General features: G+C 41.8%; 1 protein-coding gene across 1 annotated transcript in view; it reads left to right on the forward strand.

Annotated features, from left to right (window-relative positions):
- Positions 1–4,705: 4,705 nt before the first annotated feature.
- The window catches only part of LOC126458575 (uncharacterized), a 213,496-nt gene continuing 203,098 nt past the window's right edge, over positions 4,706–15,103 (forward strand). Inside the window, exon 1 of the mRNA XM_050095707.1 lies at positions 4,706–4,793. The gene's annotated coding sequence lies outside the window, so the exon portion shown is untranslated. The remainder of the gene's footprint in view (positions 4,794–15,103) is intronic.

A 15,103-nucleotide genomic window follows, 5' to 3' on the forward strand; every position in this document is an offset into this window, starting at 1 on the left:
AGCTAACTAAAAATGGGAAAGCCTTGAACCCCTTCCACTAAATTTAGTTAGTATTAAGATTCTTTTACAGGGATTGCAGTGGAGCTGACGCTGAAATCATTAGGTATTTGGTTATATCATCTCTAGTCTCACTGAACTCTTCTGAACTCTACATGTCATGTGTGGTCTGGCGTCTCCTTACCAGCAACAGGTCCCAGGTTCAAACTAGTCAATTCCCTAAAAAACACGCTCAGAGCATCGTTGCACGAAAGTGGTAGGGAGACACGTCTTAGAACAAACAGACACTACACCGAATGTTAGAGTGTTTGTTCCGCTATCATATAATCATGCAATAAAGGATCATTCTTTCTATGTATTCGCAATACATTACATTTATCTATGTTAAGAGTCAGTTGCCACTCCCTGCGCCAAGTGCCTATCCGCTGCAGATCTTTCTGCATTTCGCTACAATTTTCTAATGCTGCAACTTCTCTGTATACTACAACATCATCCGCGAAAAGTCGCATGGAACTTCCGACACCATCTACTATCTACAGGTCTCCTGTTGGTTGTCGGTATTTTAGCGAACCCCGAAAGGAAAATCGCGACCCCTTCGCTTCGGCGTTAGCAATACAGAAAGCTTTCGTCAGCTATCTTGTCTGCTTTTGTTCTCTGATCTGCGTGAGCGATGGAATGGACTAAAAGGAATGTAATGTTGGTGATAGATAAATATTTTTACCATCGGTGCTTCTGGAAGCCAAGGTATCGACAGCAAAAATGCTGGAGGAAAAGAAGTATGATTCTCTGTATGCCCATCTTTTCAGAGACGGTTGCGGGACTCAGCTGTTCGGTGCAAGATGTTAAATTAACCACCTTCCAGCCGTCTAGTTTCCAACATTATTTTATTTGGCTACCAGTATCGGCGATTTACTACGCCATCTTCAGGCCCCCGACCGACGTATAGGAAGAGTCAACCTGGTGTCTGATCAAAACAGGGGCCAGAAACACTGGTATTAGTATACGAAGTCGGCATATGATGGTTGAAGGTGCCGCTATAGCAAGCAGAAATCTACTAATACCAGTATTACTTACAGTTAGTCGAGTTTTTGGCTGGTATCTGCGTTTCCCTTCATCTGATCACGTGCTGGAGGTCGCAATATAACTTCACTTACGAAACATAGCCACATTTTCACGTTACGAACTTCTTTCTTCACAGTTTACATGTTCTTTGCGCTAAATGATATGGAGCACTATTATTTTGCTGTCGCCAGCTGTAGATGTTTTATCGAAAACTATGATTTAAAGTCGTGACTAATGTGCGTTCACTTTATGGATCTCCCTATATATAGAGAGAGGGAGGGAGGGAGGGGGAGAGAGAGAAGGAGAGGGAGAGAGAGGGAGGAAGTATATGTATGGATTGTGTGTGTGTGTGTGTGTGTGTGTGTGTGTGTGTGTGTGTGTGTGTGTGTGTGTGTGTTCAAATGGATCTGAGCACTATGGGACTGGTATTAGTAGACGGTTATATATTAGTTATACTCGTATATTAGTAGACGGTTATATACATCTGAGGTCATCAGTCCCCTAGAACTTAGAACTACTTAAACCTAACTAACCGAAGGACATCACACCCATCCATGCCCGAGGCAGGATTCGAACCTGTGACCGTTGCAGCAGCGCGGTTCCAGACTGAAGCGCCTAGAACCGCTCGGCCATGTGTGTGTGTGTGTGTGTGTGTGTGTGTGTGTGTGTGTGTGTGTGTGTAGTCAGGGCGAGTTATAGAAACTAGAATATGAATGCAACGCCTGTCATCTTTTGTGTAGCGAATCATGGAAGTGTGTGTGGAACGGGGTTGGGTGATATTATTATTATAATAATAATCCTCTGTTGGAGTGTTATTCTACTATTTTATCGATGAACGTAAGCAGCGAGTTATATGTATACTTTATTATTAAACAGGGTTTTCTTTCTGTTTCGTCCTTTGTATGTGGCAATCTTCTTGCAGGGTTAGAAAGTGTTCTTTATTTTTTATTTGAATTATTTTTATTTATTTATATTATTTACGCTGAACGAACAGCTAAATTGTTATCTCTTCTTATAGAAGAATTTATGTGAAAGAGAGAATTGTGATTTTGAAGTCCTATTAGAAGTACTGAGCTTGTGTTTCGAGAAATAATGCAAAATAGTGAAATCTAAGTCGATGTAATTCCACATGGTGGGTAGTTGGATTTGCAGCTGTGTTATTCACTTTGTAGAGGAGAAGTATCTGCTAAACAAACTGACAGGTCAGTCGGGACCGACCATCCTCCGTGTCATCCTTTGCCAAAGGCTTCATTTGGATGAAGGGGCGTGGGGTCAGCATAGCGCTCTCACGACCGTTGTGGGTTTTCGAGGTCTTCGAACCGCTACTTCGCTTTCATGTAGCTCCTCAGTTGGTATCACGAGGCTGAGTGCATCCGGATCCAGTACTTCCACCATGGAAAAACTGCAGACAGTACTGGGAATCGAAGCCTGATCCTGCGCATAACAGGCAGATACGCTGACCTTTGAACTAGTACTTACGTAGGGCACATTGCAAATAAGGTTAAGGGTTATGACTTGCTGACAATGGATCGTCAGATGCCTACTTTTAGGAAACGTTCATAGAATTTTTGAGAGGGAGCGTAAGAATTGAAACACATCAACACAGTGCCTAAGACTTTTTCTCATAATTAAATTTGTAACCATAACGTAACTGTGATATAATTTCGCCGGCCGGAGTGGCCGAGCGGTTCTAGGCGCTACAGTCTGGAACCGCGCGACCGCTACGGTCGCAGGTTCGAATCCTGCCTCGGGCATGGATGTGTGTGATGTCCTTAGGTTAGTTAGGTTTAAGTAGTTCTAAGTTCTAGGGGACTGATGACCACAGATGTTAAGTGCCATAGTGCTCAGAGCCATTTTGATATAATTTCTGTCATATGTACCTTTTATTATTCTATTAATGTTCTCATATAATTAAAAGTCAATTAATTCAAACCAACTTATTATAAAAGAGTATTGTAATAATAGTGTAGTAAAAACGATGGCCTTGTCAGGGAAGTTTGCTTTTGTTGAGAGGCAAAGACTGGATTCGAAGCAAGAAGTATTGTCGCTGGGGGCGTAAGCGCTTAGTGGGGCAGAAGTAGTCGGCGGAGAGAGTAGATAGCGACAAGTGGTTAGCGCAGACGTGGTGCGCGGGAATGGAAGGAATAAACTGGAAGAATTTTAATATGTGGCCAGGCATATTAACGGTAAATTGTGATCAAGAGGAATTATTAAAGAAGAGTACTGTGGGCACGAACTTTTTATATGAGGCAACGATAAAGAAGAGCCTATTCCCTTACATTGTCGACGATTAATAATTTACATCGCACTAGCAGAAATATGTCAAAGTAAGATGCGATCAGTTTCATCTTTAGATTGTGCAAGGCTAGCGAGCGTAGTAGTCTAAATGAACTTCACCCCAATCATTTACCTAAGAGGGTCTTATCCTATCATCACTATTGACTAGGCAAGTAAAATACTGAAAGTCATGAGCTTATTTAATTTCGGTATCTAAGATAAAGAACCGCAATTTATAAAACTGAGTTCATCCAGAACGGTTGTTTAATAGCAGTGAATTTTGCTACGTGGTAGAACAACTAGTTAAAGAATAATGCCTAACAGTAAAGGGGTAAAATCATAATTTAAATGAATTTTGACAAAATATTACTTCAGAACAATCCGTTTTATGTTTTTTGTGTGCATTGCAAGTTACGTAACAATATAGTGTAAAATTACTGATTATACGCTCATGAAACATTACGAATTTTCCAGAAATAGCTTACTATAATAGAAAACAAATATTTACGGGCATTTTCATTTCTATAATCGGTAACAGTTGACATTGCAGTGAGCAGTGCATAGCTATTCATTAGGCGAACCTTTTTGCAAACGATTCAGGTGCATGTGTTCCTATTATTTTGTTGCTTTGCTTGTTTTCTGATTAATTTAAGTCGTGGAATTAATTGTGCTTTTACATCTGAACTCGAGTAGGTGCTTTTGGATCCGTTCTCGTCTGCTTGTGATTCATTGATTAGTCCGTAATAACAATTTATAAACAATCAATAATCCTACAGCAAGTTTTGCTCACAGAGTGACCCGACAACCGTTCTGAAGTAATTTTCAATCTAAAATTATAACAGATGCAGTTTATTAACTCTAAATTTCGCTGACTCTTTCTTATTTTTACCTTTTTCGTCAAAATTTCTTTCGATCATTATCGTGAAAAAGTAGTCGCACGATAGCGATTCTGCACTTACCCGGATTTTAATTATTCTTCGAACAGATGCCTTTCCCAAAAAAAGCAGGGAGTATTACGTGTACGTGCCATTTAAAAAACAAGAAGTGTAGATGCGTTACAGATTTATGTGTGAGGTTACTGTATACGCTCAGTTTGGTTGAGATTCGCCGCATAGAGAGCGTGCAGCATGAGTAAGGAACCCTGTGGTGCGACAGCCAGCGACGAGAACAGACGCCGCCAGCCGCAAGTTGCATCCGCAAGTGGCTAAGCAGTAAGATGACAACTTAAAGCAAAAGCGCTGCGTTCACGGAAGGCTGTAACGTCAGCGCGTTAAATCGCTGGTGTCGCGACAGCCAGCTGACCGGTCGCGGTTTTGGCGCGAGCTGTGAACGGGCCGTGGAGTGGTGGGGGGTGGAGGACGCCCGCCGCCCGTCGCTGAGCCCGAGCAGCTCAGTCGACGTTCGACGCCACAGCAGGCAGCAGACAGAAGGCGGCGGCGCAGTTCACCACAGAGCAGGTAGGGGGCCGCACCGCCGGCACGTCCTAAACCAGGGGCTTTTGGCTTACCTCGACCACATCAAAGAAGACGTGTTTTTTTTTTGTTTTTTTTTTGGACCGCATAAAATGCTTAATACTGACAATGGCCACGGAGGAAGAAAACAGGAATGGACCAATGACAGAGAAGCATCGTGTGGTGGGATTTCCAAATTGACAATATTCAATTTAGCATAATTTTACATAAACGGATTCTTTTCTTTTTATTTACCTCTTTATATACCGATCGTTCGATAGAGGCTCCTTCCTGGGCCGCTTTAACACTTAGTTCGGCTCGGATGCGGCCCGCGGCTTGGACGCCCCATGGTCTGAACGCTGGGCTCCTGCTTTAATCGCTAACTTCATGGATTTTTCTTTTGCCGCGTGGTACACTTTTTTTTTTCAGGGATAATCCGTACTGGTCCGCAGTGAGATAAGCTTTCGGATATTAGACGGAAAAAAATTTCATTACTACGAGGCGTATTCGGAAAAAATGGTTCGAATGGCTCTGAGCACTATGGGACTTAACTACTGAGGTCATCAGTCCCCTAGAACTTAGAACTACTTAAACCCAACTAACCTAAGGACATCACACACATCCATGCCCGAGGCAGGATTCGAACCTGCGACCGTAGCGGTCACGCGGTTCCAAACTGACGCGCTTAGAACCGCACGGCCACACCGGCCGGCCGTATTCGGAAAGTAAGGTCGGATTAGGTGCGAAATAGAAACCATTGTAAAAATCCGATGGAACTTTGATGAGGTGTGTTGGGCTGTGTCTTTAGTGCGCCTGTCGATCGCTTCGCGTCGCTCTTTTCAGTTCAGAGCGCAAAGTGATCACATAGAAATGCCTGAAACAACAGTGTCTCCCGGCAAGTATGGGGATCTGAAGCGAGATTTCGCCTGAAGCGAAGCAGCATGTCATTCTCAATGGAGAGAAGTCTTCCGAAGTAAGAGCGATTTCAGTTGTGCCGCAGGGGAGTGTCGTAGGACCGTTTCTATTCACAATATACATAAATGACCTTGTGGATGACATCGGAAGTTCACTGAGGCATTTTGAGGATGATGCTGTAGTATATCGAGAGGTTGTAACAATGGAAAATTGTACTGAAATGCAGGAGGATCTGCAGCGAATTGACGCATGGTGCAGGGAATGGCAATTAAATCTCAATGTAGAGAAGTGTAATGTGCTGCGAATAAATGGAAAGAAAGATCCTTTATCATTTAGCTACAAAATAGCAGGTCAGCAACTGGAAGCAGTTAATGCCATAAATTATCTGGAAGTACGAATTAGGAGTGATTTAAAATGGAATGATCATATCAAGTTGATCGTCGGTAAAGCAGATTCATTGGAAGAATCCTAAGGAAATGCAATCCGAAAACAAAGGAAGTAGGTTACAGTACGCTTGTTCGCCCACTGCTTGAATACTGCTCAGCAGTGTGGGATCCGTACCAGGTAGGGTTGATAGAAGAGATAGAGAAGATCCAACGGAGAGCAGCGCGCTTCGTTACAGGATCATTTAGTAATCGCGAAAGCGTTACTGAGATGATATATAAACTCCAGTGGAAGACTCTGCAGGAGAGACGCTCAGTAGCTCGGTACGGGCTTTTGATGAAGCTTCGAGAACATACCTTTACCGAGGAGTCAAGCAGTGCATTGCTCCCTCCTACATATATCTCGTGAAGAGACCATGAGGATAAAATCAGAGAGATTAGAGCCCACACAGAGCCATACCGACAATCTTTCTTTCCACGAACACTACGAGAATGGAATAGAAGGGAGAACCGACAGAGGTACTCAAAGTACCCTCCGCCACACACCGTCAGGTGGCTTGCGGAGTATGGATGTAGATGTAGAAGCTATGCAGCCCACATAACATAAATGTGATGCGTTTCTTTCTTTGAGACAATTCTCAGCCGCATTCTGCAGGAGCAATGGAGACGCTCCTGCAGCGTTTTCGATAGGAAGTGTTCGATCACCACAATACTGCCCTTTATTGGCACCCTCCGTTGGTCATCTCTGCTGACATGGATCGCTGGCTACAAAGGCAACAGTTTGGCACAAACAACGAAAGGGAGACGAGAGAAAAGAATTGGCGGAAAGCACAGGCGGCTGCTTTCTGTGACGAGGGTGCTGGAAAGTTTGTACAACGACACGACAAATGTTAAAGTAGGAGCGGCTATTTAGAGAGGTAGCTGGAAGGTGTGGCTAACTGTTGCAAATAATTTTTATTTTATTTTCACTGTTGTTTTCATTTCGCGACCGATCTGACCTTACTTTCCGAACAGCCCTCGTACTTTATCCACGGTGTCTGGAAATCCCAAGAATGTTCTCGGTCACAATATCCCATAATGTACGATTTTTATCTGTGTAGTTAATTCCTGGCCGAAGCACATCCTTAAACTGTCTATGCTTAAGGGGCAGTCAAACGGAAACAAGATGGATGGAAAACTAATTAAACTGTTTATTATTTCAAAAGTAATCCACATAATCAGTAATACAATTATCCCACCGTGCGACTAGACCGTCAGTGCTTCCGTGGAAAAATGTTTGCGGTTGCCTGTGGAACCACGACTGTACCCACGCGTGCACATCTTCTTCCGAAGCAAATCGACGGCTTCGGACGCCTTCCCTCTGGGCCACAAAAATATAGGAATCGGTTGGGGAGGGACAGAGACTGTATGGAGGATGTGCAAGGACTTTCCAGCGAAAGTTCTGCAGCGTAGTAGAACATGTGGGCGGGCATTTCCCCACAACAGAATGACGCCCTCTGTTAACATTCCTGGGTGTTTGGACTTGATTTCACGCTTCAGTGGCCCACAGACCTCTGCGAGTTAACTGTGGCGTCGTGTTCCACAAAGTACATGAGCAGCGGGTTGACGGACGGCGTCATTCCCTTGCGTCATAATGTCCGCGCATATGTTGCCAAGGTAGTTTCGATTTCGTTGCAGACGTTTCGCTGGTGGCCCTTACACATCCTCCACACAGTACCCATCTCTCCCCGTCCGATTTCCATTTCTTTGGTGTCCTGAAGAAAGACATTTGCGGCCAGCGATTTGCGCGCCTCGGTACAATCGTGGCTCCACAGGCAGACGCAAACATATTTACATGGAGGCACTGAACAGCTTGTGGCACAGTGCCATGAACGCATTAACAGCCGTGTACCGCAAGTCTCTAGAGGAACGGAGGGTTCCAAATGATTGGAAAAGAGCACAGATAGTCCCAGTCTTCAAGAAGGGTCGTCGAGCAGATGCGCAAAACTATAGACCTATATCTCTGACGTCGATCTGTTGTAGAATTTTAGAACATGTCTTTTGCTCGAGTATCATGTCGTTTTTGGAAACCCAGGATCTACTATGTAGGAATCAACATGGATTCCGGAAACAGCGATCGTGTGAGACCCAACTCGCTTTATTTGTTCATGAGACCCAGAAAATATTAGATACAGGCTCCCAAGTAGATGCTATTTTTCTTGACTTCCGGAAGGCTTTCGATACAGTTCCGCACTGTCGCCTGATAAACAAAGTAAGAGCCTACGGAATATCAGACCAGCTGTGTGGCTGGATTGAAGAGTTTTTAGCAAACAGAACACAGCATGTCGTTATCAATGGAGAGACGTCTACAGACGTTAAAGTAACCTCTGGCGTGCCACAGGGGAGTGTTATGGGACCATTGCTTTTCACAATATATATAAATGACCTAGTAGATAGTGTCGGAAGTTCCATGCGGCTTTTCGCGGATGATGCTGTAGTATACAGAGAAGTTGCAGCATTAGAAAACTGCAGCGAAATGCAGGAAGATCTGCAGCGGATAGGCACTTGGTGCAGGGAGTGGCAACTGACCCTTAACATAGACAAATGTAATGTATTGCGAATACATAGAAAGAAGGATCCTTTATTGTATGATTATATGATTGCGGAACAAACACTGGCAGCAGTTACTTCTGTAAAATATCTGGGAGTATGCGTGCGGAACGATTTGAAGTGGAATGATCATATAAAATTAATTGTTTGTAAGGCGGGTACCAGGTTGAGATTCATTGGGAGAGTGCTTAGAAAATGTAGTCCATCAACAAAGGAGGTGGCTTACAAAACACTCGTTCGGCCTATACTTGAGTATTGTTCATCAGTGTGGGATCCGTACCAGATCGGTCTGACGGAGGAGATGGAGAAGATCCAAAGAAGAGCGGCGCGTTTCGTCACAGGGTTATTTAGTAACCGTGATAGCGTTACGGAGATGTTTAATAAACTCAAGTGGCAGACTCTGCAAGATAGGCGCTCTGCATCGCGGTGTAGCTTGCTCGCCAGGTTTCGAGAGGGTGCGTTTCTGGATGAGGTATCGAATATATTGCTTCCCCCTACTTATACCTCCCGAGGAGATCACGAATGTAAAATTAGAGAGATTAGAGCGCGCACGGAGGCTTTCAGACAGTCGCTCTTCCCGCGAACCGTACGCGACTGGAACAGGAAAGGGAGGTAATGACAGTGGCACGTAAAGTGCCCTCCGCCACACACCGTTGGGTGGCTTGCGGAGTATAAATGTAGATGTAGAACAGTTACGATGATTACTTTTGAAATAATGAACAGTTTATTTACTTTTTTCTCATCTATCACATTTTCATTTCACTGCCCCTCATACTTGTGTGCAATTTACGTTTTGTTTCTAATGATGGCAAAGTACATATATTCTAAAATAATACTTAATTTCTGTCTTAATAAAAACATGATGTATTGCACAAAGTCTGTTCCACAAATCAGTACTCTGAAAGTTCTCACTGGACGGGAAAACGATTTGCCCAAGAAGTGTACCCCGTCGTCTCGATCTACCCGCTCTTGAAATTAGTTGCGGGTAAATCAATTCAGCGAAATTTTGAGTGGTTGGTCCGTTTGATCGTTTCTGCAGATCACTAGAATTTGATTATTTTATTGCTTCAGGATATTCTAATATTATGTCCGAGTTTCTGGTTTCCTTATAACTATACCGTAACATTTCTCACAAAATTTTCAAGTAAAGATAGAATACAAAGACCTCACATGTAAACTATTACCATTGGATGAATATAAGTTTCATAAATGTTTCGCACTACTTACCCAAACATAAATGTACGGTATCCGTACAATGTCAGCAGTCTGTATACAGACTTCTATACAGTCTCAAGCATTTCAGCGTTACTGGTTCTATTCTTTAGACATCTGGTGTGTACTGTGAATGGCGAACAGAATTCTCCTAGAAATTTTACCAAACACTTTTTATACCGTTTGCGACTTAATAATTGGAAAGACATGATAATGATTGTTTGTCGCGCCTCAAATCTGAACGCAGTTTGAATTATTTTTGGATTACTGTAGAATATTCCGTTATCGTCCATGAGTCTAACTTTATAACTCCATCTTATCTCCTCGTGAGAAGACAGTCTCGGTCTTGTGGAGCTGGTCGTCCGTACCTTATCACCAGGACGTGCGTCGTCTCATCAGCCTTACAATGAGCTCGTGAGACGTCACCACCTCTCCTTTGTACTTTGGTGATTTATTCACTCAGTCTCCACAGACAGGAACCACGTTTATAACGGCAAATTTAACAAGGAAATTGTTCTGATAGTATTATTTGCGTAAGTATGCAGTATGCTTAAATTCATTAATATTAATTTTACGTATGTCTTTCAGGTACTGGATGTGTATTTGGACATCAATCGGTTTGTAAATTGTTCCATTCGCCTCATACTCCACTTAAATACAACCACCTGTCACAGTTGTACACTAATATTTGCAGATTAATGGGAAAGTATTAAAAGGGTTTCTTGCCCCAAATGCGTAAAGAAGAAACTAATTTGCAAAGAGGAACATTCATTTAAGCACTGCACCTATTCACCAATGCCATGGCAGTTGTTCTTTACACGTCACAGATAGAGGCTTGACTTTGTAAATGAGAAGTTCAGATAATCTCGTCTTTATGTCGCAACTATATGAGACGTGTTTATGAAAAATTTGATCTAATTTTCCACTCTGTGATACATACTAAATATAGCCACACTTGTCGACTGTAGTTCTTTGCCAAGTATGTCACTGTCTGTTAGCTTTAAAAAGGTCCGGCCGTATGGGTATTGCGTACCTATGTTTACTACGATTTGAGGATGGATCACCTGCTAGCTCTACAAAAAGAGCAGTCCCACGTCTGCTCAAAAGTCACCCGGACGGTGAGAAAGAAGCCCTACTTCGTGCAAAAAAACCGGTAGTTGAGTACAGTGTGACATTACTTTAATTATTCAACACAGAAACAAACAACAGAAAGTTTATTTTACACCCTGTATCTGTAACTAAAGATACTGATTCAGTGTATTTCCTACTTTGTTGTATTTAAAGGCCGTGATAGTTAGAAGTAAATTCAAAGTGAAGTCTCAATGCTAACAATCAGAATTATGGGCATTTGTCTGTTGATAAATTGAAACTTCCAATTCGAATATTATGTGTTTCACAGAAATTTAACGGTTCTCAGACTTTGACATTACCGCCAGAGTTAGTATTCACAGTAATATGGATCCGAAGGAAGAGGTCAATAAGCGATTTCACAAAACGTAGAACCCATGGAATGCTTCAAATGAAAGCAGTTGTCTTACTCTCAGTGTACAGCAGAAACAGGAAAGAGTTTACTGCCAGAGATTATACACGTAATTTGTATCTCGTACGGTTTTCTGTGTCTCGAGCGATCCAAAGGACTTTAGGGTAGGCGGGGGCAAAGGTGCGCACATAACACTGTTCCATTTTTACCTTCTGATTTTCTGGTAACGTGCCAATGAAAATTGCACACAGTACACCTACGACCAGACTTTACATGATACCATAAATTAAAGATTGCTTATATGGTGTATTAAAGTTATATTTAACAAAATGTTTCAAATGAACAAAATTGCTCTTTGCCTGAGGCCTGGGGTAAAAATTCTATTGTTATAAGGCAAAATTCCACACAAAAAGAAGTTAGTAACTATAACAGAATAAAGAAGAATTACATTATTTGTCAGGTACAGCCATTATAACTTGTATAATGTTTTACTATATCAAAATTATCACCATCATCATAATCAACATCATTGTCTCCATCGCAGTGATCGTATTAAGTATAAAAACATAACACTAACGTATTACTAACTTGAATACAAAACATTTCAACAAAGTAAACACATTGGATTATTATTGTTTGTCCTTTTCTTGCCACATTTTTCTGCAGTTTTTCCGGCACAGTCTGTATTTCTGTTTCGTCTTCATATGGAATTGATGGGGCTGAGAATTATTTTTAGATTCCAAAGTTTCCAAGTTGCTAAAAAGTTTCATTTGAGCTTTATTGAACCCTGTTATACTCCCGATGCTGATTTTCTCCGGTTGCCTCAAAGTTAAATTATGATGAGCGATCAATAAGCGATCGCAGTCTTCCCCTGCCACTTGGGTTTCTACAATAAACGGGTGGCTTACGTCATTACTTTCCGCGAATTGATATGCTAAATGTCGGAAGTGTTTAAACGTAAGGCCATAGAACATACGAACCAGACTGATGCAGTGTTCCACCAATTCATTTTCCTCTGCCTCAGAAAACGCTCCCTTGAAACACCACGATACTGCCACTCCACAACATGTTTTATGTCTTTTGTGTAATGTGGATTCATTACATCCAAGTCTGTTAGCTGGTTTTCTACTCGAAGATCTATTTTCTATTAGCTCTTTAGCCTTCTCTATCGTTTTACAAGACAACCTTTCCTCTCGTAATTTCTGTAACATGAAGTTGAACTAGTCTTATTAATACTGAATCAGTCGATGCGAAATAGTGCACTATAAAGTAAGATCCATTAAATATGTTAAATAAACTTATGCGTTCAGTATTAAAACCAAATAAAGAAAAGAAAAATATTTTGGAGCAAAGGTACGCATGTGGACGTTTGCCCCAACCAGTTCGTAACTTCTTTGCCCCGCGGTGCAGATTCCTGAACTTCTAGTAAAAGCTGCCGTATATGGCAACTTGTTAAACTAACATTAAGCTTAAAGCGTGAGATATGTACTTATATACCAGATATTGGTAATTCATTAGTGTTTTGGCATAGCAGATAGATTATAGCCAATTATACCGTATATACTTAGATCGAAAGTTCCAAACAAATAACTCACCTCATATCTCGAAAGCTTCAAAGCGCAAACCACTTACGTAACCTATTTGACTCTTCCACTGTAGAAGTTCTCAACTAAAGAGGCAGGATTGTCACACAGCACTCACAAGTAGGAGAAACACTAGATTCGTATCGTTGCTCCGTGCGCACATTTTGCCCCCTCCTGCACTACATGCAAAGGATGCAGATTACATGACAGAGGTAACGCTATTATAAAAGTCGTGCCCGGCAGATTTTATATGCGCTGGTGTGTTAAACCTGTCGAGAGTGTTGACATAGGGAAAAGGGGGCAGAGGATTTCAGTTCAGCAGCGCCATCACCCAAGTCTTAAGAGAGGTCGCAAAAGTTCAGCTAGACAAGAATGTGGAAGAAATCGATCCACTCCTGTGAGATAAACCATTTCGGAACGCGCCTTCAGTGATTTGGAGAAACAGGCAAAACACGAATAAGAATTTTCAGACGGGTATGTAAACACGACTACATCCGAGTACGAATGCAGCGTCTTAATCACCACACCGTCAGCCTTGGTCTTTTTAATATTTTTTTATGAAACCATAATTCGCTGCACATGTCCCGAATGCCGGTGACCTCACTGAATTTTAATTATTTGCTGCGTATCTCACCCACTTGCACCGATACGCGGCCTGACTACGTGAGAGAGGAAAAGTTGCAAAAACAACGGGTACGCTGCAGCTCTAACACGGCGTCCTGTTTTTGCGACAACAACGGTGAGATCACCATCGGAATGTATACGCCGTCATCATGTTGGTGGTATAGCCGGTTTGGCAGCAAGAAAAACGCACACCACCTTCCGCAGCCGCTCCAACGATTTTAACATGCCAAATTTTTTCCTTCTATCTGTCAAGCACAACGCTACGCTGTTCTGTTAGATGATGATAGAACGTAAGTTCAGCTACAACGACATTTGCAAAACTCCCTCCGTTTAAAGAGAAATTTTGCAAGGCAATAAGCGTAAGATGACTGAATGCCTATTTGTTTTTTGCACACTAGAGAGTTAAAATATGTATACGATGTACATTAAAAGGGTTAAGAGGGAAGCGAGTTTGCTGACACGCATTGATTATGTAAGTGGGAATATTCTTTCGTGTTGCACGAAGCGATTATTTCTCTCTTCTTATTGCTTTTGTTTGTTAGTATTGTGCGGCTCCGATATTCTCTGGTGTTTTACGGTCAAGCAATGTTTTCATTGACTCATGTCTGCCGGCTTCACTGAAAACGTTATTCATTTACGATACACAATACCTGGACGAGCAGAAGTGATAAACCGTCAGTGTCCGCTCAAACTGCTGCTAACGACCATGAGCATTATGCAGGAAACCTATTGGGCTGCTCATAGTGCAACCGTCTCCCTTGGAGAATTAACTGCGAACCAAAGATATTTTCTTTGAGATCACAAGAGAGAAGAAATAATATCTATACCTGCGTCCTTCTGCAACAGTCTGCTAAACAATAGCCGAAACTTACTTTTCTTGTACGGTGCCTTCTCTTTTAAATGTGTTTGTAGATGACAAGAATTTAAGGGGGACGTTCATGAAAAACGCACACTATTTAAAAGATGCACCAAATCCACAATTCTGAAGATACAGCAGTGATATTTTGTACCATGTTTTACATGAAATTAACACATTTACTGTCGAGTTCCTTGGATTACATATCTAACTTTTTCATGGAATTTAAAAATTTTAGTTTCAAAACACTTTGTCCCACATCTCAGATCACACTCAGAATTTCAAAATTTACTCTTGAGACAACATTTATTGGGTTTACAGAAATAAGTGCACAAAATTTCATAATTCTTGCCTTCATAGGTTCTGAGAAAAAGATACATAAACTCTAAAAAACATAATTTTCACGAAATGTAATTTGAAGTTCAGCGTAATGTGTTATCTTATGTCATCTCTTCAGAAGGCCCCAGATTTGTACTCATGGTTCTCTTTCCTTCCGAAGTTTCTCTTCTGGTTCCTCGTTTTCTGCTTCCTTTCCTTTACCAGGTCTTCAGCTGACTTTCAGCTGCAGAGAGGCGCTGTACATCTATTTTTCTCAAGATGTATCCCATTATCCTTAATACCTTTATCTTTCCTAGGTTCCCATAATTAAATACAAGAACTGCATCAATAATTGG

The sequence above is a fragment of the Schistocerca serialis genome, chromosome 2 (assembly GCF_023864345.2).
Source record: "Schistocerca serialis cubense isolate TAMUIC-IGC-003099 chromosome 2, iqSchSeri2.2, whole genome shotgun sequence".
NCBI lineage: Eukaryota > Metazoa > Arthropoda > Insecta > Orthoptera > Acrididae > Schistocerca > Schistocerca serialis.